The sequence below is a fragment of the Triturus cristatus genome, chromosome 6 (assembly GCF_964204655.1).
Source record: "Triturus cristatus chromosome 6, aTriCri1.1, whole genome shotgun sequence".
Classification (NCBI taxonomy): Eukaryota; Metazoa; Chordata; class Amphibia; order Caudata; family Salamandridae; genus Triturus; species Triturus cristatus.
The window spans coordinates 1,126,788,888-1,126,815,670 of NC_140589.1; positions in this window are offsets into that span (position 1 = coordinate 1,126,788,888).

The following is a 26,783-nucleotide window of genomic DNA, read 5'->3' on the forward strand; positions in this document are numbered from 1 at the left end:
CTCAGATGTGCATTTACGCCAGTGGTCGAAGTGGGCGGGAACGGAGGGGCACGGCGTGCCCCTACTTATTTAATTTAACCAAGTCCGTTCCCCTACTTCTTCGTTTCAAAAATGCGTCCCGGGACGGCAGGAATGCTCTGAGCTTAAAAGAAATACTACAGCATCATCCAGGCCGGTGTGCTGCATAGCGAGGAAGGCCTCTGCAGTTGCCAGGACCCCCTCCCCCTTCCCCACTGTATCTGTGGGCAGGGACCTGCCCAGCAACACTGTAGGAGCCGTGGTGCACTGGAGGAGCAATCAATAGGCACAAAAACCCGGCTACCTCTGATGGGCCCGGCTGTGCAGTGATTTACACCTCATTTAGTGAGGAGGCCACCCGCCTGCCCCCACTGTGACCAATACAATGGACGCATTGGCGGCCCCGCCCTTGACCTCATCTGCCCTTTATTTTCGAGCTCACCCAGACAGGGCCGGTTTTAGGGCGGTGCGACCCACTCACTGGGTGCTGGCTTCCTGGGGGCGCCGTGTTTGAAAGTTTATTGTGCTTTTGAAGCACCTGCTGCAGCGTTTCTTTCCTCCACAATTACCAGGCCTCACATAAATGTAAATAAAACTCGTGTGATTAATTATCTTCCTGGAGAGAGATGAGCATTTTCTATAGTTGAGGTTTTGACTTCGGTGAAGTTAGTGCAGAGGGTTAATATGCCTGCTGCAAAGAACGTGTACCAAGTAGATTACAGAGTGGGTATGATGTAAACAGATCAGCAGGTTACTGCTTTCAAAAGAGACATCTTTTTTGTTACTTGCAATTTATAACTTAAAGTCCTAATATAGAATAGTGAGCTACTAACTTTCATCCTAGAACTGCATACACACTGCAAAGTATACATTATTAGAACATTGATTAATGTTGCAAAAAGATTTAATTTGGCTAGAAATCGATTCTTGTTATTAAAGAAAACTCCCAACTATGCTGTTTCTTGTTCGACTCCGAGTTTGTGCTTCTCCACACCAAGAACTCTTAAACTATACTAGTATGGATGACATGTGACTCCTACACTTTTAGTCCTTTGGGTTATGTAACATTTCCTATACACTGATTTACACACGTATGATTGATTGTCTCTGTGTAATGTGTGTGTGATGCAAAGTGCTTGGACACCCTACACTGGTATGAGTGGCGCTATATAACTAATTCAATGCATCTGAGAGACTGTGGTTATTGAGACTTGGTCACTGTTAAAGGGTGCTAGTGAGAGAATCCGTGGTGGAGGTGGTCATTGGGGGGGCGCCAACAAACATTGTCGCACAGGGCGCCACCAGCTCTAAAGCCGGCCCTGCACCCAGACTGACAATACCACACGGAAAGGAAGAGGACTGGAATTCGTGGCAGACTGTGCTCAAACCTTGGCGCGTTTTAAAAATAAATGTGGAAAATGTTTAATGTCTTATCTGCTGTTTTCCGTATTATATTTTATAAAATGTGTACTGCTTCTCTGTCTATGTTCAGGGATGTGGTCTTTTTGAAAATACTGTTTACCCTTTTCCAAGGATACAACATAAAAGCAGCCCGAGGTGTCTATTTCTGTGACACCAGAGCCCCTTGTGAGCCCCATCCAGGGTCTGACTGTGAAAACAAATAAGCCCTGGCTCCAAGGCCGGGCTGGTGTACTGGGCATCTGGTTTTATTACTGGAGGCTGCAAAATCGACCCCCAGTAACAAAACCCGCAGGGCTGTCCAGCACAATGACTCACTTCGCACTCTCAAAAACGCAAAAATCACTGCAGGATTCCTTGTAAGCCCAGCAGATTTCAGGCAACAATAAAAGAGTCAAGATTTATATCTCTGGTGGTTGATCTTCCTGTTGGAGAGAGATTGGAGTATTGTCTATTGCCAGTTTTGACCCATCAATTGTAGCAAAGAGGGTTAAAATGCCCGCTGCAAAGAACCTGTACCATACAAATCACAGAACTGTTTTAATGGGCAAAGCTCAGTGGGTTACTGCTTTTGTCACAGAGAGCTACATGCAAACTGCATGGTGAGGGTTTGGAAGTTATGTTTTTTCCCCAGTCATTCATTATCCTAATACTGCTAAAATTGGTTTGTTTGGGAAGAAATACATTATTTTTAGAAAATCCAACTACTGTGTTACATTTTGAAACCTCGGGTTGTGTTCCAGATCTTAAAAAAATGCCAACCAGAATTGATGGCATGTGAATCCTAACACCTTGTAGCCCTTTTTGTGTTGTAAACATTTTCTAAACATTGATTTACACACATATGATTAATTGTCTCTGTATGTGTGCATGATGTAAAGTGCTCCAAGTCCCTCACTGGTATGAGAGGCACTATCAAACAATTTAAATACATGTGAGAGAGGGGCAGTGGAGAGATGAGGGGCGCTGTTGGAGGGTGATAGTGAGGGAATCCTTGAAGGGCCCCAACAAGATTGTCGTATCCTGGTGCACCGTAAGGTCATCATTTACTGTTCTCTAAAAGCTAATACAATGGAATACATAATGCAATGTGTTGTAGAATGCACCATTTATGTAATTTTTTCCAAAATTTTCTAGGGGAGAGAACACCCTCTCCCCGTGTCCCTTGTGCAGTCATCAGGCTTGCTTGCTGCGTTCACATGCATCACAATGTGGAAATGTGGATTTTCCTGATCAGTTATGTCCCCTATCTTGGACCCCAACGGTTCTATATGCATGTTACAAGTACATGTATGTTCCCTCCAGTTCCAGTTTCTAAGACGCAAACATATGTGTGTCTACCGTCAACATGTTCTCTGTCAGATCCGCCATCAAAGGGCTGGATATTCGATTCATAAGTATAAAAGGCCACCGACTTTATATGGCTAAATTACTCCATTTTTACAGTTCAGGCAAGTAGGCCCGATTCTGTCCTCAAAGCCTTTCCCTGCTCTCTGTCTCTGACAGCTTCAGCTTGAGCTCGCATCTGTATCCATGAACTTTGTCCTACTCCCTGTGCAGCTAACGGTGCCTGCCTCGGCCAGTTTTCGCATGCCTGCCAAGAAGCTGTATTTCACCTTCGAATTATCTATTTTGCTCTTCAGCCGATGCATTCCTGTCTAGTGATTTAGGTAAACATTTCCTTTAGCTCACAAGCAAAGGACTCAGCCTTTCCGTCCTCCTGCAAGTGATTCATAGCCCTGCTGCCATGGAAAGTTTTCTGCCCCTCGCATCTCATATAGACACTTAGACGCTTGTACACGCACACACAGTTAGTATAGAATAGATTCTGTCCGAGAGTCCTTCCTTGTGGATAACATAGTTCTCCAAACATAGGATGGTAGATATGATTTGGGATTAGGTTGACTTGACCCCCCAGACTTCTCGTCTCCACATGTAGAGCTAAATGTCAAGTCCCCTTCACCCCCTAGTTGCACGTCAATTACACGTCATGCTGCTGCGCGCGCATCCATGCCAAGTATTATCCTATAGATCCGCCTATGTCTGATAATCCTAACCAATCATGTTTCTTTTATTCCTTATTACGCCTAGTTTCAATTACGTACCTGTTTTGTCACTCTTCTTATCAAATGTTACGCCTTCTACATTCGTTTCATTGTAATGCACTTATTATAAAAATACATGTCTGTCAATAAATTATTGTACTTCACTTCCTGAACCCTCGTGGTGATGGAACCTGAAGGCCGCGACTCGAGTCGGCCATTTTTGATGGAATAAAGCCCATTTAGAAAACCTCTTATACCACGGATTCTGCCTCTTGTTATTTTGAGCTATTTATTTTATTTTAAGATTCCGTATGAAATTCAGTCCGGTATTTTTATTTACCACATAATGGCGCCCGAACAGGGACACTTTCTCATCTCACGCGCCGGCGGTGCGTTGCAGGCCCGGTCTCCTGCCACAGCTGGACGGACCATAAACGCGTACCAGCAGGATTTCCTGTAAGCTCCCTCCGGTCAAGCGGGGGCGACTGAGGCTGCGATCAACCCAGACGAGGCGGTGAGAAGTGCGAAGTATCCCGACCAGAGCCTAGCTGAGAGAGCAAGATCCGAGGTATACTGAGGCCCACCAGGTTTTCCGAAATCCCGACGTCCAGAGGGTCCGCTGTCCGCAGTTATCGAGTCCTGTCCATTCTCTGAGGCCTTCCGTTTCAAGGAGCTACTCGGTGAGTACCATCGCCGGGGAGGCGTGTTGACGCGCACATAGGTTGTGCCGGTCAAGACGGATTTGGGTACACAAATCCGGTCTGCACTGTTTAGCAGTGTATATGTACTGTTTAGCAGTATATCAAGTATTCCGAAGTATTCAGTTATTGTCAAGAATTCAGCGTGGTGATTAGTTAGGCAGACTGTCATCATTGTCGATCATTGTTATAATGTTTAATGTTTAATGTTTAAAGTATTCAGAAAATGTCTTGCATATTGTGGTATGAATGACTGTTCATTGTTCACTGTTCATTTATTGTGTTTTTCGTATTAAGAAAATTCAAGAGTAAGTATCAGATCAGTTGTAAATATGCCGCTCTTCTCGAAGTTAAGACAGATTACTACTAGAAAAGGGGTGCTTGAAGAAGCAGTTCCTATTCCTCCTAGGGACACTCCAGGGCATTTTATGTACCATAAACATGGCTTAGATGCCATATTGTTTCTTGATCTATGGGTAGATTATACCAAGGGATTGCCGGTAAGTCAAAGGTGGCCCGTAGCGGGAACCTGGGATGCAGAGTGCATCATGAAAGTGGAGGAAGAGTTATGGAAAAGAAAGGTCAGACAGTCACAGAAAGACGCTGTTGAGTTATGGCGTAAAGAATCTCATAGACGAACAGAAAAAGCACGTAGACAAGAAGAGAGGAGTAAAGAAAGTTCAAATAAAGTTCAAGAAAATCTATTAATTGAGGAAGGTATCCGAGTGAGATCAGAACAAGTAAATAGACAAAGAAATGCTCTTATGAATGGTATGTATCCCCTACTAGCCGAAGGATTACCTAAGGCTGCTCCAGAGATACCAAAAGACTTGCCACCCCCATTATTTCCAATTAAGGTACATCCAAAAGGGCATCCCAGAACCGCAGAAGATGTTTTTCTTTCCTCATATCTAGACGATGCAGCCCCCGAGTATGCTAACGCCACACCACATAGACCGTCTGGCGGAGGGGTTCAACGTCAGGATCAGGTATCTGTACCCGTGCAACAGCAAGTCCCGACGCAAGCTTCGGCAAGCACATCTGTTTCCGCATCTGTCTCCGCAGTCGATTCTACAGGGGCATCGACGCCCATAGTTGCTGTGTCACGTTCAACGAACCCATTCACACCCGACGCCCCAGATAGGGCCACGGGAGGTGCTAGCAGTACTTTTACACCACCTAGAATAAATAAACTTGTCTTTCAAGAGTCAGCACATTCACGTACACCTAAATTCGTAAGTGAACGTACGCTTAAGGAACTCCTTGTAAATTGTAGATATGACCCGGTGGTTGGTAAAGAGGATGAAATGGTCCTGGCATCATTACGTATCAGGCGAGCCGCAGAGTATTTAGCGAGGTTACCAGGGATGATTACGCATCTAGATAACATATATCATTTTGTTCAAACAGGACGAGATCCAGGATGTATTAACAGAGCTATGGAATTCCAGAAAGTAGAGATACAGGGGGAACTGTTACGTTTCCTCATAAACTGTGTAATCAGAAATCAAGATCGTCCAGGGGTAGACCCGAATGCAATGCTTACTCTTACAAGATGGAGTCAGAATATATCAGAAGGGAGACACGATAAGCAAAATTGTATAATAGCCATGTGCCGAAAAATACGTAAAGAAATAGAGCGTATTCATGAAGAAAGATTGGGAACAGACGAGTTTGAGCCAGATGAAGTGTCCGAATCAGGGAATTCCGCAAGACAGTCAGAGACCATAGCCTATGTAGGCAGAGGAAGATACTGTGAAAGTACTAGATGTTTTTCTGATCCCATACACTCTGTATGTCCAAATAATAGCAGAACGTATCCGACGCCTGTAATAAATCTGAAATCTCCTGAACATTCGTTTCAAGCCGCAGATAAAATACTACGAGAACGAAGGGGTTACCACCTCCTCGATTCCATGGATGAGCAAGAATTAGCCAGATCAGCCGTTCACTGGATTGACAGTCCTGAAAAATACGGTGATGAGACCGTAGCACACACGTTTTTTAATCTCAGTACAGATGAACAACGTTTAGCTGGAATCTATATGATTCAGCAACTCCTCATATTATATAAGAGCCAACATGCTGACCCTGGTCCTTTACCTGATATATTAACGGAACTACTCACGAACAGATGGAGAGGTTCTAGTAACAAGCTAATTAAAGAGATATTAGTGTCACGTAAACAGTATGTCCTTTTTGTAAGTCCGGATTCTCTCTCGCTGCCCCACAGAGAAAGAACGCCGTACTATATGGATAGACAAAATCCTTTACGGGAAGTGCACCCAATAAAAGGCGAAGACAATGAGTTTCACCGTGTATTTGTTTACACACCCATATCAAAAATGGAATTATTAGAAATGAAGAAAGTAGTACCTAGTCACGACAAGGACCCAGCGGGTTTCCACCGAGAAATTAAAGACATGTTACTGATGGGAGAGTACACCTTTCCTGATATTATGACGATATTAAAGGTGCTTTTGCCTGCTGGCATTTATGAAAAACTGAAAGAAAAAGAGTGGGAAGTGGGAGACCAAAAGATAGACTGGACAGCATTAGCAGAGGAAGAAAGGGGCCGAACTGCAGGTTCAGGGCTCGGGGATAAAGTTAAACTGTTACCAGGTTTACTAGTACAGGTACTGCCACGTTTATTAACTACAAAAAAGGAAGATTGGGGTGCAATCACAGCCTGCAAACAAAAGCAAGATGAAGACACAAGCGATTATTATGCTCGATTTGAAAAATGTTTTGGTATAAATAGTGGTATAAAAGCAAGTAGTGATTCATATCCACATTTATTTGTGACAAAATTAGTGGAAAATGCATTACCTCCAGTAAAGAATAGAATATTGAAATTCGAGAGTACCTGGCAAAGTAACACTCCGTCGCAAATGCTACAAATGTTACAGTATCATCACAATAGAATTAGGGATGAACAAGAACACGAGCATAGACGCATGAAGGATACAAAAATGAAAATGCTAGTTTCTCAGACAGTACCAGCAGATGGTCACAAAAAGGGTGTGACACATTCTGGTGATTCTGCAGTTCCTGTAAAAGGAACCTGCAATTACTGTAAACAACTAGGCCATTATGTACATGATTGTCCAGTCCTGAAACGTAATATAGCTACGGGTATTGCAAAAGAGAGACCACGATTAGTTAGACAAGATCAGAATGAACAAGGAGCTATGCAGCATGGACAGTCCATGCCAGTTCAGCAACAGTCCATGCCAGCCTCACAGCAACCCATACAGTTTGTGCCAGCTGCACCACCGTTGCCTGCTACTGCCACACAAACCACAACACGACAAATGTATCAGACTGCACAGTATGAATACCCTGAATATCAGCGCTACGCATGAACCAGCCTAGAGAGGGAAGTTGACTTACCGCTTATCGAGATTCCTGTAGATCAAGAAGGACCTTATGTACATAGTGAATTATTAGGTCAAGATAGAAAATTCTTACTCGATACAGGGGCAAGTCGAACAACTATAAAACGAAGTGAAGTTCCGGGGGCACCCCTCTCAGGCTCTCAAAATGTTTCCCTTGGTTTTTCGGGAAAACCTATTGTTAATGAAGTATCACAGCCTCTACCACTTACGATAGGACCTTTGACACGAACTACAGACTTATTACTTACTAAATCATGCCCAGAAAATCTGTTAGGAATTAAAACTCTGAAAGCACTAGGAGCCATAATATGTTGTTCTCCGGAAGGAGTAAGGTTGTTTTTGCGTGATTTTAAAGGTCACTATGTGTCTAGAGACATGGATCCCCGACTACAGACTTTACCAGTACATCTATGGGCACAAGGCCCTACGGATGTTGGCTGCATGAACATTACACCCTATCGAGTTACATTGAAAGCAGGAGTGGTACTACCACGAATGCGACAATACAAGTTACCGCATGATGCTGTAGTGGCTTTGCTGAAAATCATTGATGAGCTGATTGCCCAGGGAGTAGTTGTAGAAACAGACTCCAATGTATGTAATTCACCGATAATTCCGATTCTTAAACGAACTGATCCTACTGCTCCGCCAGTATACCGATTGGTTATTGATTTGCGTGAACTAAACAAGTGTATTGTACCACAATTCCCTGTGGTCCCTGATATATCATCATTGTTGACAGCAATTGATTCCGAAGCAACATTCTTTACTGTAATCGATCTCAAGAATGCCTTTTTCAGCGTCCCAATAGATCCGGAAAGCCAATACTTGTTCGGATTCAGTTTAAATGGGCGCAGCTTTAAATTCTCACGCGCTCCCCAAGGATTCACAGAAAGCCCCAGCATCTACAGCCAAGCATTGAAACGAGAACTTGACAGTATCCACATGCCAGTCAATACTGCACTGCTTCAATATGTCGATGATCTGCTGATCACCGCGAGAAGCGAGTCAGAATGTGAAAAAGCTTCTCTGACAGTTTTACATTTCCTAGCCGACAAGGGGCACAAGGTGTCCCCTTCTAAGCTGCAATTCTGTGTTCAGCGAGTTATTTATCTTGGTCACTCGCTGTCCAAGGAGGGAAGGCAGCTTACACCAGATCGCATCCAGTTAATTGCTAACATGTCAATACCCCAGACACAAAAGGAGGTGCGAGCTTTCATAGGCCTCACTTCATATTGTAGGCAGTGGATCCCTCAGTACGCATTTCTAGCAAAACCACTCATTCAGTTAACCACACAGGAGGCAGCCACATCGACTGTTCTCCCTTGGACTCAGGAACATACACAAGCTTTTGAAAGCCTAAAGAAAGCTTTATGTCAAGCACCTGTTTTAGCAACACCATGTTATAGCAAACATTTTACACTCTTTGTTACAGAACGCGAAGGTACTGCCTTGTCAGTACTCACTCAGGATCAAGCAGGATCACGCAAGCCATGTGCTTATTTTTCCAGTACATTAGATCCCGTAGCTCAGGCTTTGCCTGCATGCCTGAAATCAGTGGCAGCGACAGCTTTAGCAATCAGACAAAGCGATGCCATAGTATTAGGACACCCATTGACAGTTCAAGTACCACATGCAGTAGAGGTTCTTGTGAACCGAACACAAACACAACACTTGACCATAGCAAGACTTACCGGTTATGAACTGACATTGTTTCAACCACACATAGAGATCCGACGGTGTAATACATTGAATCCTGCTACACTATTACCTGTAATTGGAACAGACCCACTAGCTCATGATTGTGTTGAAATTATTGAAATAAAGACGAAACCTAGACAAGACTTGACAGACGTTCCATTGTTAGATCCAGACCTGACGTTGTATGTAGACGGATCGTGCATGAGAACAAGTACAGGAGATTTAGTGGCCGCGTATGCAGTCACAACAGACACTGAAGTTATTGAGACACATTGTATAGATACTTTGTCAGCCCAAGCAGCAGAACTTATTGCTCTAACGCAAGCCTGTATTCAAGCCACAAATAAGAAAGTTAATGTATACACTGACTCACGTTATGCATTCGGAGTTGTACACGACTTCGGCGTGCTGTGGCGAGAGAGAGGTTATTTAACCTCCCATGGTGCCCACATTCAGCACGGGCCCCTCATTCATGCTTTGTTAGATGCAATACATCTACCCACTGCTATATCGATTATGAAATGTAAAGCACACACGAAGGTTACTGATACCATTTCTCAAGGCAATGATTTAGCTGACAAAACAGCTAAACAGACTGCTCAGAATCGCACATTAGACATGACAAAGCCAATAGTTCAGACACCAACACAGTGTATGACAATTAAGGATCCCGCACTTGACGTAATTGACATACAGACACATGCCACAGCAGAAGAAATAAAGAAGTGGACTGAACTAGGAGGGATCCAGACAGATCAAGGGTGGATGAAGAAGGAGAAATCTGTATGGTTTCTCCCTGATTCCATGGTTCAAGCCATTATAGCTACAGTTCACAGTCCAGCACATTTAGGAGAGAAGGCTATGCTAGACAGCATTCAGCACATTTGGTTCAATAAACATTTACGAGCAGCAGCTAAACAAAAAGTTCGTACCTGTATGATATGTTGTCAGTTTAATCCAGGAAAGAGTGTTCCCGTAGAGCAGGGTGGATTTCAGCCTCCTGACCATCCTTTTGAAGTCCTCCAGATGGATTATATTCAGATGGAACGTTGTCGAGGATTCAAATATGTTCTCGTAGTTGTCTGCGCTCTCTCCCGTTGGACAGAGGCGTATCCCGTATCAGATTACACTGCCCCGACTACTGCCAAGCAGCTAGTTCGAGAATTCTTCCCACGGTACGGTTTACCACGTGTTGTATATTCAGATAACGGTCAGCCTTTCTCATCCGAATTAATGAAACATGTCTCACTTTTGTTGGGATATCAGTGGAAATTCCACTGTGTCCGACACCCCGAGGCAGCAGGTCTCGTGGAACGACATAATCAACTTTTAAAAATCAGATTGTCTAAAATATGTCAGGAAAAAGGTGTGGACTGGATAGTAGCCTTACCAGTTGCGCTATTCTACATGAGAATGGTAGCACACTCTCGAACAGGGCTATCCCCTTATGAAGTGATCTTTGGTAGACCACCGAATATGTGGGGGACGCCTATACCCCGTAAAATAACTGATGTTGACTGTAATATGCTGACAGATTACCTGGCTTCCTTGATGTCTGCACTACAATCTTGTCGTTCACAGGTAGTCGCAGCTTTTCCCGACAACACCGAGGTGAAACCTCATGATGTAATTCCCGGTGATTATGTTCTCATCAGAAATTTTGATCGGAAAACCCAACTGGAGCCAAGGTGGAGGCTTCCTAAGTTGGTCCTGCTGACGACCAGAACAGCTGTGAAGATCGAAGGAAGAAAAGGATGGGTGCATTCCAGCCATATAAAAAAATTTAATGGACTTCCTCCTGACACAAACAGTACTTCCCGTGTGTCTTCCCCCATTGACTCAAAGCTACCTTTGGCTGAGGCCAGTAGCACCGAACTCTATAAACAGAAACTCAGGTCCAGATCTAAACTGTCGGACGATTTGATTGTTTAAGTCCTCTCCAAGGTGAAGCGGTTGAATCTGTCCCGACATGTATCCCTTAGGTCTGAATCATGTAGAGTCCAGAATCATAATGAAACGACATGCTTATTGTAAATCACTGCGTAGCCACTGTATTGTGACTTTATTAATTTTGTTTTCCTTGAGTTTTTTAATAGTTACTGCAAGTATATTGTTGCATATGTATTATCCTGTTTCTAAACGTACTTTCAATATAACTGGTGAACATTCTTTTAGTGACCTACCGCCACATGAGTTGTCCTATAGACTTGCGCTGCGCAATAACACATTCATTAGTATGTTACATCATTCCCATCAGACTAGTAATGCCACCAATTGTTGGGTGTGTGGCCGACTCCCTCCCTATCAGAATAACAAAGGAGTTCTGCCTTTCTTTCCACATCCATTCACACACAATGGCTCCTGTGGAGCATGGTTTAGTTTATTAAATTCCATAGACCCAGACACAGCCGTTTATCAACAACATTGGATATGGGGAAATCTGAATCTAGTTTTATTCAAAGTCTGTCACCCTAATAAGGAGGGTCACCCCAGTAGAACAGGAACTGATTTAGAGAATGAAGTGTATAAATTAGGTAATTTTACGCCTAATCTTATGATTCTGAATGTCAAATCCGAAGTTGAACTAATTCTGCCCACTATGTCAGTATTTCCAGTTAAGGGTGAATTATGTGTAAGAAAAGTTGGTTCCATACATATGGGCCATAGCCAATGCGTTACTACAATAGAATATAGTGATCAAGGTAAATCTTCATTTAGAGCTTCTCGCCATTCTTACTTTATATGTGGTCAGACGGCATATATGCGTCTGCCTCTAGATTGGGATGGTACCTGTTACATAGCATTCCTTTTGCCACCTGTTTTCCTAGCTCCCCCTGATTATTATCGAAATGTTCATTTAGTACATAAAAGAGAGCGGAGAGATCTCCCAGTTGTCGATTATACTGAGACGGCATGGGACAAGTATGTAGATTTCAATAAAGGTATCTTTCCCTATATAGGTACCATATCAAATAGTAAGCTGATACGCAGACTCACCAAGACTCTTGAAGCTGTAGTAAACGAGACTATAGCCGCCCTAGGCAATCTGACAGAGGAACAATCAGTGATGAGAATTGTTGTTCTCCAGAATCGTCTTGTCCTTGACGTCATCCTGGCCGATAGGGGCGGAGCTTGCAGGGTCATCGGATCCAGCTGCTGCATATTCATACCAGAAAATTCGCCATCTGTATATAAAGCTATAACACGCCTTCATAAGATTGTAAGCCAGATACACGAAAATCCAGGCACTTGGACGTGGTCCGGGTGGTTTTGGAGTGTGATATCAGCCTGGGGATGGAGAGTTCTATCCTTCCTAGGTATTGGCCTTCTTATGCTCTTCAGTTGTTGTTTATGCCTACAATGTGGACCAGTGATTTGTGGTCTGTGTGCCACATCATGCATTCCATATCAAAGTTCTCGTTCAAAATACCGGAAGAAGAAGGAAGAAGAAATGATGCTCCATGAGCAAATCGATGGAATAATGAAGATTGATGTCTCTTGAAGGGCAAGAAGGGGACAAGGAGGGAATGTGGAAATGTGGATTTTCCTGATCAGTTATGTCCCCTATCTTGGACCCCAACGGTTCTATATGCATGTTACAAGTACATGTATGTTCCCTCCAGTTCCAGTTTCTAAGACGCAAACATATGTGTGTCTACCGTCAACATGTTCTCTGTCAGATCCGCCATCAAAGGGCTGGATATTCGATTCATAAGTATAAAAGGCCACCGACTTTATATGGCTAAATTACTCCATTTTTACAGTTCAGGCAAGTAGGCCCGATTCTGTCCTCAAAGCCTTTCCCTGCTCTCTGTCTCTGACAGCTTCAGCTTGAGCTCGCATCTGTATCCATGAACTTTGTCCTACTCCCTGTGCAGCTAACGGTGCCTGCCTCGGCCAGTTTTCGCATGCCTGCCAAGAAGCTGTATTTCACCTTCGAATTATCTATTTTGCTCTTCAGCCGATGCATTCCTGTCTAGTGATTTAGGTAAACATTTCCTTTAGCTCACAAGCAAAGGACTCAGCCTTTCCGTCCTCCTGCAAGTGATTCATAGCCCTGCTGCCATGGAAAGTTTTCTGCCCCTCGCATCTCATATAGACACTTAGACGCTTGTACACGCACACACAGTTAGTATAGAATAGATTCTGTCCGAGAGTCCTTCCTTGTGGATAACATAGTTCTCCAAACATAGGATGGTAGATATGATTTGGGATTAGGTTGACTTGACCCCCCAGACTTCTCGTCTCCACATGTAGAGCTAAATGTCAAGTCCCCTTCACCCCCTAGTTGCACGTCAATTACACGTCATGCTGCTGCGCGCGCATCCATGCCAAGTATTATCCTATAGATCCGCCTATGTCTGATAATCCTAACCAATCATGTTTCTTTTATTCCTTATTACGCCTAGTTTCAATTACGTACCTGTTTTGTCACTCTTCTTATCAAATGTTACGCCTTCTACATTCGTTTCATTGTAATGCACTTATTATAAAAATACATGTCTGTCAATAAATTATTGTACTTCACTTCCTGAACCCTCGTGGTGATGGAACCTGAAGGCCGCGACTCGAGTCGGCCATTTTTGATGGAATAAAGCCCATTTAGAAAACCTCTTATACCACGGATTCTGCCTCTTGTTATTTTGAGCTATTTATTTTATTTTAAGATTCCGTATGAAATTCAGTCCGGTATTTTTATTTACCACAACACTGTGCAGGGGATGGACACAAATTTCCCAGGGCTGCTTTGGGTTCCCAGTTTGGCCCTGTCTGGCACCAAACTAAAAGTGCCCCATTTAGTAAATGAGATATCTAAACAAGCATTGGCAAAGCCAATAGGTCTTGCCCTTGGGACCTCTTAGGTTTGTGATTTTGTTTTAGCAATGCATTACAGCCTAACTAATGTACGATTGTGTCACCACAAAAAATAAAGTTGGATGTATCCTTCACTTCCCGAATGAAAATATAATTTTGCCTTTTACCCTCAAGAGCTCTTTCAAGTTTTTTGTGGGTAGGAGAGTTAGCAAGCCAGACAGTTCAAAAGGTATAGTTAGCAGGACACTTGAATACATATTGTCGATGTTTGAGCAGCTTGCTGGCTGACATGAATGTGGAGGAGCCCTGTGGGTTTCTGTGAGTCAGATCAGATTTTCCTCAAGAATCCCTTAATCTTCTGAGCCCTGCTTATGCCCTTCCTTGCTGTCCACGAGTACACCAAAGGCTTACCTGTGTACACTAAGAGCACAGTTTTCATGTCCTCAACGTTTGAGGCAAAAAACACTCATTGCTGCTTTGACTTACTCTGCAAAGGGAGGCGTTGCAGTGGGTGTTCCCACTCAACTCTCACGTTTTTTATGCATTCCCAGATTTACAAGGACTTTTAAACCTGGGACTGATTCAAAATCTTACGCCTCCCCAAGGGAGGCACAACAAGGAGAAAAATCTTTATTTCTCCCTGTTTTCCTCTTTCTATATGTGCAGCACACATACAAAGAGGAAAAAGCCTCTCAGGTTTGCTTTTGTGCACAAAAACAATGCTGCATGCAACGGAGGTACCCTTGCACCATGGTGCAAGGGTGCCTGCGCTGGCGCTAGGCTGACGAAACGGCACCAGCACACTTGGCAAAGGCAGGAATGCACCGTATTGGATAAAGACGGTGCATTTCTGCCCTTTCCCTGTGACGCAGGGCAGCAAAGTAACTTGATGCGTTGCACCACCATTCCCGTAAATATGTCCCTAAGTTCTCAAACTTCACGGTGTCTCTTTGCTTCAAGCAGCCAGCACTTTTAACATGTGCTGCCTGCTTTTGGGCAGCTGCAATTACGCAGTAATGGAGGGCAAAATTATGTTCCAGTGTTGACTAAATTATGCAGCAATGAAAGACTGCAGCTTAATGTGGTACATTTTCTGATACTTTGTTATTTTGAAATTTTTACACATACTAACAGTCTCTGCAAAGCTTTCGCCTCATTAATAGCAGCCCTGAGAACGTGACCAGTCAACCTTTGTAAAGGGCCCTCCACTTCACAGCAACACAAGTCACGTTGTTTTGATCCCTTTGAGATACAAACAAATTTTTAGGTAAAACCATCAGCTTATGAAGCAGATGGTGCTTTATGTGGCAAACACGGCAGAGTTATAATTATGTGGAAAACATTTGCAAACTAGGATATTTTGCCATTCATGTTTGAACTTCTCTCATGCAGTCTCTGGTGGGTGGTATTCCTAGACACCTACAGTGCTAATGGAGAGACAAAGGAGGAAGGTGTCTAATAGTGATTGCAGAGGATAGTAGCCTGTAGGGGAGAAAATAACTGATTGAAATAATCGGAGGACCACTACCTATTTTTGACTCTGCCAATGTTTGAGTCTCATAATTTCAGAATTGATGCATTTGCAATTCTGATTGCTATCTAACTTGAGTGGTAATTACACAAACTACTCATAAAATAGTTGTATCTCATTCATCTGATACTGCTAAAACATCTGCAAAACCAACAGGTCTGGGTTGTTTTAGAGTGCTAGGTCTAGATACAATAACAGGAAACTAAGAGGCATCTAATGCTGGCTTCATGACATGTTGCTTGAAGCATGTAAAAACACATGAATACAATTTTGCATTGACCGTGGGGCACAGAATGATGTCATCAACAGTGCTCCCCAACACGTGGGCTTTCCTGTCATCGAATCTAAAGCCAAATGTTATGTTCAGAATTGGTTAGAAAAAGGGAGAAGTGCTAATGAAAGAAACTGCATGGCTCGGACACAAATGGCTTATGATTCCACCTATATGCGTATTTGGGACATTCTATGATTGAATACGTATCCCAAATTGTAAATGTATTTTAATGTCAATAACTCATCTATTAAACCTCAAATAAACGTGCATCTATTGGTTGCATTAAATAACATTATAAGCTGTAACTCGTCAGTGAAATGCCAAACATACTAAAAATTGGGATGTTTTGCTCTTTCTAGCCACACCTCTGACTCCGCCCACTGACCCAATCCTCGGAATATTCCCGCCCCCTGATGCTCCGCCCACAGTTCCCCTACTTTTTTTTTCCCCACTTCGACCACTGATTTACGCGCATTTCGAATATTTCACCTCTTCTGACGGAAGCCCGTGTCCGACAAAGAAACGTATGTCTGTCGTTCACAAAAACAGTGGGCAGAATTAAGAAGATTGTCGCTCTCTAATTCTGAGTGACACACGTGCAGCCACTCATCAATCATTTAAGGATGGGCGTACAAGGCTTGCAATTCCGGTCACCAGCGTTGTACACAGATCGCAGAAAAGACACACATTATTTTTTAGATTAAATTTATTTCCAATTATTTGGACAGTGTAGATCAACTTTGACATCATATTACAGCTTTTCAGTCACTACGTGCTGCATGTAACGGTGGTGCTAACATTCGATTTAGTGGCGCTAAAGCTACCTACGTACAAAGCATGAAATACCTCGCTGGTGTTTGTGGAATTTTAACTAACAACCTGTTGCTGACTGTAGACATCTGCAGACTGTTTAACTCACTGAGCTATATGTTGACAGTCAAAGAGTGGCGCAATGTATTTTTTTTATTTACAGTAATCGCTTGGCATCATCCTCAGGAAAAACCAGCAACGCTGCGTCATCTTCTGTGCCATAAAAGGTACACCAGTACGCTTTGCTTCTGCTTGGGACTGTGGTATTTTATGGGTTTGATTTCGTACGTGGGTGTTCACACTATCATTCGCGATACCTGCCTTGGGAGGGAGGGGTGGAGGGGGGAAGCAGGCCACTGACAAGATTATTGTGTGTAAAAGGCCGCTTTATTGGAAACAGGTGCACATTACAAATTAAAATCCTTGGCCGAAACGCCTTCCAAAACTAGGCCTCACTAAATATAACATGCCTAGCCCCGCCCCCGCCCCCTCCCCTAAATACCTTCGAGCCCGCCCCCGCCCGTACATTACAACATTACAACAATATAAAAACATTATAAAACATTATAAAACATTACACTCCTGTATAACCCCCCAACAATCTCTAAATCCAAACCTTCTGTTAACCAAAACTCCCCTGCCTGCCCCTTTTCAGCTATCGGCCCCCAAACTGTGTAACCGAACTAAACTTACCAAACTAACCTTTCCCTGTCGATAACCCCAACTCAACCACAATAACTCCACCAACTTCCGGTAAAACTGACCAGAATTCACCATAACCCCCGCACAGCACCTGCTCCAAGCGACAAAGTACAAACATAGCAAAAACCCCTTGCACACCTGTCCCCACAAAACGCCTGAAAAATTACGCAAAAGGGAAAAAACTGGAAAAAACTTACACTAAAAAACCCAGCCCCGCAACGAAAAAAGTAGGGGGGCAAAAAACCCAAAAAACGTGTTTTTTGAGGGGGGGTAAGGGTGGGAACAAAAAACACGCCACTATCCTAGCTCCCGGCCACCAGGTCACCAAACCTAAAATGGTGGCCGGGGGCGGGCGCCCAAGGTATTTATACCTGCGCAACATTCCGTTACTTTTGGGCTCTAATTGGGCTGCATTTGGGCTACATTTTCCCTACCAGCAAGCCCAAATTCAAAACGGCCGCGCAGGGCCAGCAAACCCCTCCCTCCACACGCCCCCTCCCAAACTGCCCGGGGGTGGGGACTCCCTGTGGTCGCCTTCCCCCCCCAAGCCCCCCTTGGGAGGGAGGGGTGGAAGGGGGAAGCAGGCCACTGACAAGATTATTGTGTGTAAAAGGCCGCTTTATTGGAAACAGGTGCACATTACAAATTAAAATCCTTGGCCGAAACGCCTTCCAAAACTAGGCCTCACTAAATATAACATGCCTAGCCCCGCCCCCCGCCCCCTCCCCTAAATACCTTCGAGCCCGCCCCCGCCCGTACATTACAACATTACAACAATATAAAAACATTATAAAACATTATAAAACATTACACTCCTGTATAACCCCCCAACAATCTCTAAATCCAAACCTTCTGTTAACCAAAACTCCCCTGCCTGCCCCTTTTCAGCTATCGGCCCCCAAACTGTGTAACCGAACTAAACTTACCAAACTAACCTTTCCCTGTCGATAACCCCAACTCAACCACAATAACTCCACCAACTTCCGGTAAAACTGACCAGAATTCACCATAACCCCCGCCACCCAGAAAGAGGGGGGCGGTGAAACTACCCTCCCCTCTTTCTGCCCCCCAACAAAAAGGCTTTAAACACAACGAGCCTGATTCTGCCCACTCAAGCACCGAGACAAGACCTCCCTGAGCTCCAACAAGTAAAGATCCATGCCCAACCTCGACAAATGGACCCCATCTCCCCGAAAAAACTCTACCGCCTCAAAGCGGATATCTTTGTGGGTGACTCTCCCGAAGCCCAAATCTCGACAAAACCTGGAGATCTCCAAATTCACTTTCCTCCGAGACCTATCAACCGCCCTGGGCTTCAAAGCCCCTCTCCACACCCTCCGCGGGACCAATTCTGTCCAGAGAACATGACAACCCGACCAATGCTCTTTCAACAACGCCAAGTCTCTTTTCATGGCTCGCAACAATACCACCCCTTTCACACTACAAAGATCATTCTCCCCCAAGTGAATTAAGAGAATATCCGGGCATTGACCCTTCACCATGGCTTTATTCAGACAGGGGATCAGCTCCCTCCAAAGCATCCCCCCCTTTCCCTTCCATACCAATCGAAAAAGGCTGCTATTGAAACCCAAACTCTCCCCAAAATAACTTTTGCACGCCTGAACGTGCGCCCACTTGACGAAGGAATGCCCCACAATCCACACCGTCAACTCCCTCGTGTGTGGCCCGGCCACCGAACCTGAAATGAAAAACAAATATGAGACTCACACCAAAGCAGCGGACGCAGGCGCCGAAGGAGGATCCTCCCTTACATATTTGTGAAAGCAGGAAGAGGACCAACGCCCCAAGCGCATTATATCGCCCTGCGACCAACCCCGGTTATGCGCCTCAGTCGCTGCCCCAATCCTGAAAGAATGTGTCCCAAACTGAGCTCCATCCAACCCCAACTGCTGCAACCCTTTACGCAGGACCATACGCAGCTGATAGTCAGAGACGCGCGCCCCGTCTATGTGTTGAAAAACTAACTCGCCCCCATCCCCCCCTGAGAGCGTCTTCCATTGCCTGGCCAAGCGCAGCGGACATGTGCAACTAGGGGATCCTGCTTCCAACCAAACCCCCTTTACCAACCCCCTTCTGATCTGTTTTGGAACTGGCCAACCAAACGTGTACACCTGTGTCCGATAGGAAAACATCCTCCCAACAAATACCCCGCTTCACCTTGGTCCCCAGGAGCTCCGAAACCCTGAAAGCTCCAAAAAACATGAAAACCATAAGGGTAGAAAACAATGCAACTTCAAAATCATCAGTGCAAACTGCAGGCAACACAGCCAGCAAACGAGCCAGCGTCTGCCAGGAAATCGGCAAACGGGACACCCCAGTACCGCCCCGTTCTCTCGCCCACCCCTCAAGCATCCTGCGACCTATTTCCCCAGCAGACGGGGCATAACCCCAAAAAAGCTTACCCATGAAAGCAACCCCAGCCAGCTTCCCCGCTATAGTGACTCGTGACAGACCCTTCTCAATGAGGTCAAGGATAAAATGAACCACATCCTCCGAACTGCGCCCCGGCTCTTCCCTCCTACTAGCACCTGAAGCCAAAAATTCCTTCCATGCCAATGAGTACGCCGTACGCGTGGAAACCGACAAGGAACCTACCACCAGTTGAAACACCCTGCGTTGCCGACCGACCAGAGGTGCTCCGGCATCGGGGTCGGTGTCCTGTCCGCCTCTTTGGCCAGCCCATGGAATCTCCCCCACTGTGAACGAGACAAAGCATCCGCAATGTCATTGTCCACGCCCGGTACGTGCAAAGCCCTGAATGAAATGTCATAGCGCAAACAGCCCAGCACAAACACCCTCATTAATTTCAAGATCTGCTCATCCCTGGCCGATTGTCTATTGACTATTTGCACCACCGCCATGTTGTCCACACGGAAAAGCACCCTCTTGTGTTCCAGCTCTTTGCCCCAAATGGTCAAAGCCACCAAAAGTGGGAAAGTTCCAAAAAGGCAATGCTCCGCCCACCATTCTTCCACTCCTGAGGCCACTGCTCTGCACACCAATGCCCCTGCCAGTAAATGCCAAAACCTTCACTGCCCGCTGCATCTGAAAACAGCTGCACATCCCACTGTACATCCTCGTCCCTGGCCAACGGCACCCCGTTAAAGGAGTGCAAGAAAAAGGACCACATCCGCAGATCCTCCTTCACCCCTGCCGACAGGCGCACATGATGATGAGGCAATTGCCGGCCTGCTAAAGCCCGGCCCAGGCGCCGACAGAAAGTCCGCCCCGCCCGAACCACCCTACAAGCAAAGTTCAGATGGCCTAGCAACACCTGTATTTCCTTCACCGTCACCTTCGGTCGAGCCAACATCTCGTCCAGCAAAACCAACATTTTGGATTTCTTATCCGCGGGCAACCGAGCCTGCATCGCAACTGAGTCAAGTTCAATGCCCAGAAATGAAATGACAGTATCCGGCCCCATTGTTTTCTCCGGAGCTAAAGGCACCCCCAACTCCTCCATAAGCTCCTGAAACGACTCCAGCGCACGCCGGCACTCCGAAGAGCCCGGGGAGCCCACAAAAAAGAAATCATCCAAATAATGTGTGACCCAGCTGTGACCATTGCGATGCGTGAAAAACCACTGCAAAAAAGTGCTGAAGAGCTCAAAAAGAGCACATGACACCGAGCAACCCATAGGTAGCGCCTTATCCACATACCATTCACCCTCAAATTGTATGCCCAACAAAGGCCAGTCGTCCGGATGAACCGGGAGCAGCCGGAAAGCCGACTTAATATCGCACTTAGCCATCCCTGCAGCTGCGCCTGCGGCCACAACGAGTGACATGGCGACATCAACTGAGGAGTATGACACCGAAGCAGCGTCTTCATCGATAAAATCATTGACTGACGACCCTTCCGGCCATGACAAATGCTGAATCAGCCGAAACTGCCCTTCCTCTTTCTTGGGCACCACACCAATAGGGGAAATGATCAGATTAGGAACTGGCCACTCTCCAAACGGGCCTGCCATCCTCCCCTCATGCACTTCTTTACGCAATTTTTCTCTCACCACCAGCTTGTGCTCAGATGCGGATTTCAAATTATCCGCCCACCGTCTCTGCCGGGGCCCGTGGTACCCCAAATGAAAACCCCACCGGAAACCATCCAAAAGAGTCTGCTTTGCCACCAAGTCCTCGTAGCCACCCAATGCATCTTGTAGCCGATCCAATTTAATTGGTGTAGGAGCCCTTTGGCCCAGAACCCTGTGCTCCCCTACCCCCTCGCCCACCCTATGACTGCTGCGCGCCGCCAGACATCCCTGCACCTGCTTGCTGCCCTCCTGATGGCCTGACTCCCCAGCAGTTAACGAGGGAGTGCCGCTTGCCGCACTTAGAACACTCGTGTCTGTATTTACAGTACTCCCGCGTGCACAGGCCCTTGTTGAAATCCCAACAAGCCCCGACCCCAGACTGTGATGCGGCTGAGCCTCCCACCCCACCCCGGGTGGGCTTTCCCTGAAAGGGCCGGTAAACCAGCGGCAGACCACTAGCCGTAAAAATCGTCTTACCCCCTGGCGCGGCCCCCATAGTATGTTGCTACAAGTCATTATCCAGCTCACCCCATTTTGCTTCAGAATCCCAAGCCATACGGGCCCGAAATTCCTCGTCATACTGAGCCCAAGCATAACCAGTACCAGTGAGTTGAGCCTTTCGTATAACGTCCATATACTTAAATATGGCTACGCAGCGCTCGGGAAACTTTTCGCAGTAGACACTAGCATAAATTAGGAACGCCGCCGTCCAATTCTCTATCGTCAGCGGCACCTTAGGGCGCTTGGCCAACTCGTATTCCTCCTCTTTCGAACCCTCCTTGGACCTCACCTCCCTGTGCAATAGCTTCAGAATCTCTACATATTCACCCTTCCAAATACGCTCTTTTGTAGCCAGCATCAAATGCGCCCCCAGGGGCTTAGTCACCCCCATATACGGGAGCTTCTTGATCTTCAATTCCTTGCTCTGCGGCTTCTCCTTCCCATCGCCTACCTCTACCTGAGACCCACTCTCCACCTTGGTCCCCGACCATGTTCCCTCCGTCCCCGTGCCAACCCCTGTGTCCTTCACATACTTGCCTCTATATAATCTCCCCTCCGACAAACCCCCACCCCCATCCTCCCCAGACCCCACAGACACCATAATAGGTTTGGCCTGTGTTTTCGCGCTCTCACCTGGCTCTAAAGAGGGTGTGCGGACCGACTCCGACCGCTTCACCGCCCGTGCCGAAGAATCCCTTGGAGGATGCGCCCTCGCTGACGGGCCGTGCTCTCCTGCTGATTTCACCACCACGGACTGTGCAATGGGTGCCACACCCGGAACCTGAAACAGACTACGAGAAGCATGAGAGTGTCCCCCCACCTCATCACCCCGTATCTCCCCTTCCTCGGGGCTATCCTCATCATAGTCGAGCAGTAATGGCTCCTCCACCATCAGCGCCTCCTCAGCAAAATCCACCACTCGGGCCTTACCGGACCCTACATTAGCACCAGCGGCCTCCATGGCCTTATAACCACCTTGCGGGGGAGCCGACTGTACTCGCCGGTCCTCCCCTCTACCACGCTTAACACAAACATCCATTTTATCAGAAAAGTCCATCCACCTTGAACGCCGTGACGTTGGGGCCAGCGAGGTCGCGCCTGACCTTCGTGAGCTGGCCGCGACGGGATCCCCCGCCGGTACGGAATGTGCCGCGCCAGGCCTCATCCTCCCTTCTCCTCGGCGATATTGGGCCGCACCTCGCCCTACCGAGTCTGCTGCTCTGCTACCTGACCTATCCTGAAAAGAAAAAGTTTGGACTGGTGTGCCGGGAGCCATGAAACTAACAGCCTCCCGCGACCCGATACCGCTAGACAAACCCGCGCCTGATATAGCCCCTCCATACACACCCGCTCGCCCTACCCCCCCGAGCTGCGACGGCCCCATCTCCTCCTCGTCCCCGCTCCACTCCAACCTAGCGTGCCCCAAAACGGACGCCGAGACCCCGCCATACTCCTCCCCCAAAGATAGCGACCTACCCGACCTCCTCCTGGCACGACCGCTCGCCCCATAAACCACCCTCACCTTGGCACCCCCCACCCTGTCCTGCCCCCGCGCGCCTGACCAACCCACCACACCTTCCTCATTACGACCCCGGACACCTTCGGCCCAGGAGGGAAAAATGTCCAAACCTTCGCCTTCCAAACCCCCCCAGACGCTTCACTATCCCCCCCAAACCACCCATCCCCTCCCACTCCCCCTTTGCCATCCCTCCCCCCAAACTCCTCACCTGCCGAAAGCCAAACCGCCCCTCCCTGGTCCAGTAACTGTGCGGAACTCCCCCACTCCGACACCTCCTGCATCCTAACCTCCCGCGCCGAACACCACCCCTCCACCTGCGCCCATTCACCCTCGCCCATAGAGCTCTCCCCCACGGAAAAACCCACAACCCCCAACGAAGAACCCGGCGAAAACAATAACGGGCTGCTAGGCGCTGCCTCGCTACACCCCCTGAGCCTCACGGCAGGGCAACCCGCCTCAGCATAACTCAGACCACCCCTCCCATCTGGCACCTGCGTCCCGAACCGCTCGAAACCTGCCTCCAAACCTCCCGCGCCTCCCGCAACAAAAGAAGAATCCCCGGAACCAAAACTCGCTGGCCCGACCCACGGATCTGCCCCATGCTCGAGCCCCGCCACCTGCGCCACAACCGCCGGCCCGCCCACTCTCGTGACAGCGCTCCCCACCCTCGCGCTACATGACGCTACCTCAGGCACAGACGCCGAGCGCCTCTTCATGCCGCGCCCGCCTCCGCGCTTAGCCCCCACCGCGGGGGAAGACAGGGAACGCTCCGCCGCACCACTGGCACTGAAATCGATCCCCGCTGCATTACCAGCGCCCGCTTCCCCCAACACCTTCGCCCGACCGGCCTGGCCATAACGAGCGGGGACCGCTCTCCGCACGCGCGGGCGTCCCCGCTCACTCACCGTTAATTGCCGCGACCGCTTCGGAGACGTACACGCTGCCACCGCAGCCGCCACTCCAGCCGAGGCCTGCCGCGGGGGACGCGACGGCCCCGCCACCTCACCGATGACCAAATCCATCCGACCAGCCTCCGACAGAAGCCTGAGAGCCTCCAACACTCTATAGTCCTGGGACGCCATCGCAAACCAGACTCAATAAAACTAACACTGCTGACAATAAACAAAAAACACGCCACTATCCTAGCTCCCGGCCACCAGGTCACCAAACCTAAAATGGTGGCCGGGGGCGGGCGCCCAAGGTATTTATACCTGCGCAACATTCCGTTACTTTTGGGCTCTAATTGGGCTGCATTTGGACTACATTTTCCCTACCAGCAAGCCCAAATTCAAAACGGCCGCGCAGGGCCAGCAAACCCCTCCCTCCACACGCCCCCTCCCAAACTGCCCGGGGGTGGGGACTCCCTGCGGTCGCATTCCCCCCCCAAGCCCCCCTTCTAAGAATGTGCTGGTCACACACAGGCTTTCTATGCTGTTAAGTGTACACTCGTGACGAGAAGCAGTGCAACCAGCAGGATTGGTCAACTTTCCCGCGCAAAATAAATTTTGCTTCAGGAAGTTGTCACAGCGCCAAATAGCTGAACTTCACGTGATAGTGAATGAAACTGCAGCGTAACGGGGCGGAAACACTGCAGACACATAGGATTCCATACAAAGGCAGATCTACTAAAGTAGCATGACATGGTTTTCCCTGAAACCCTAGTGCCCAACGAAACTAGGGGGCTTATTTACAAGCTCCATGCGCTGCCGGTGCGTCACTTTTAATATGGGGAAAAGTGACGTACCTGCAGTGCCAGGTGCTTGTAAATAAGCCCCTAGGTGCGAACAACGGACAAGCGATCACTGCTTAGTATTCACTCTTGTAACATTTGCAATAAAAAAATCAGTTTACGCAATATACCTTGTATTGGAGGGTTTATCTCGAGTATAAATCAATGTCACATCTAGTAAGCCAGCCTGACTCATCTCTGCACCGAAGCACGAGGCTTAGCATATGGTCATCTCTGCACTGCCAACAGCATCATCTTTGCAGATTTGGAGGTGCCCAACTGTTAACTTTTCATGCAATGGAACTTCGCATATTTTCATGTAGCACTATGCTCCCTGAAGTGCGTGTGTGGAGTCCGCCTCTCGATGCCGCCATCTTGAAAAGTAATGCCATTTATTATTAATTAAATCAACTTTAGTCATTTTTAAAAAAAACGCACTTTACAAACGCCTACAAATATATTATATATTTTTTAAACCGCTCGTGAGGAGTAAAGGATGGAGGTCAATCACTCGGATTCGAACCTTTATCCACGAGATCACAAGCAGATGTATATTTATTTATTGAGGAGTTTAGCATAGCGATGTCCGCTTTCTTGTTCCTTCATCGTGCTAATGTATGCATTAACTCACTGAGCCATCTTAACAGCCTATAGTTGGTGGGCCTCTAAGTAAAATAACGAAAAACAGAGAAGCCTGTGATTTGATCGATTTGAGGTAATGGGGAAGATTGCGGGGCAGAGAAAAGAATGAGAGAGTCCTGGCAGCTGCTGTGCCCGGGTCAGGAGGGCTGGATTGTTCTGCCGGCCATTTTGCGAGGCTCTGAGTAGGGCTGGCGCAGATGTAATTGGAAGATGCGTGTGCTGGAAATGATTGATGAGGGCCTCCTATTGACAGTCGCCAATTCTCACAACTTTCATGTGGCCGAAGCCGTCCTGGGAACAGTGCCTTTCGTTACGCAAAGATGTTCGCATATGCTTCCAGATCATCACGGGCCTGCTGTTAGCCGAAACAGGTCCCCGCAGCCCCTTAGGATTTAGAAAAGGCCTTCAGGTGGTTCCCAGGACTCGGCCGCACGACCCCACCCCCCTCTCCGAAACACTTTCAGTTAGTATTCATTTTGTCGTTGGAACTGAGCAGCGCTCCGTTGCTCCTGGTGATACTCGTGCTATTATAAATCCCCAAACACACACTTTGAAAGTATGGAAGATGCCAGGAAAAGGTCACATGCGAGCACATCACCACGAAATGGTGTGTATTAAAATGTTATTGTTTTATTTGTTAAAACCATAACAATCATTTTATCACAATAAAACATAAAACACGATAAAAAGAGTTAATTGTCAAGAGAAGATTGACAATGTTAAAACCATGACGCTAAAGTTGGTTAAAGCAGCCGGCTTCATTATCAGCAGTGAGTAAAGCTTTAAACAGGAAATAAAAAATGTAATCTCGAATTAGTGCCTTTATTGAGTGTCTCTTTAATAGATCCTTTTGGTGAGAAGGATGGTGTGGTTATTTGATTAGCCAGTCTAGTTGTTCTCTCCCTCTGATTGGCTCGTGTAGACAGA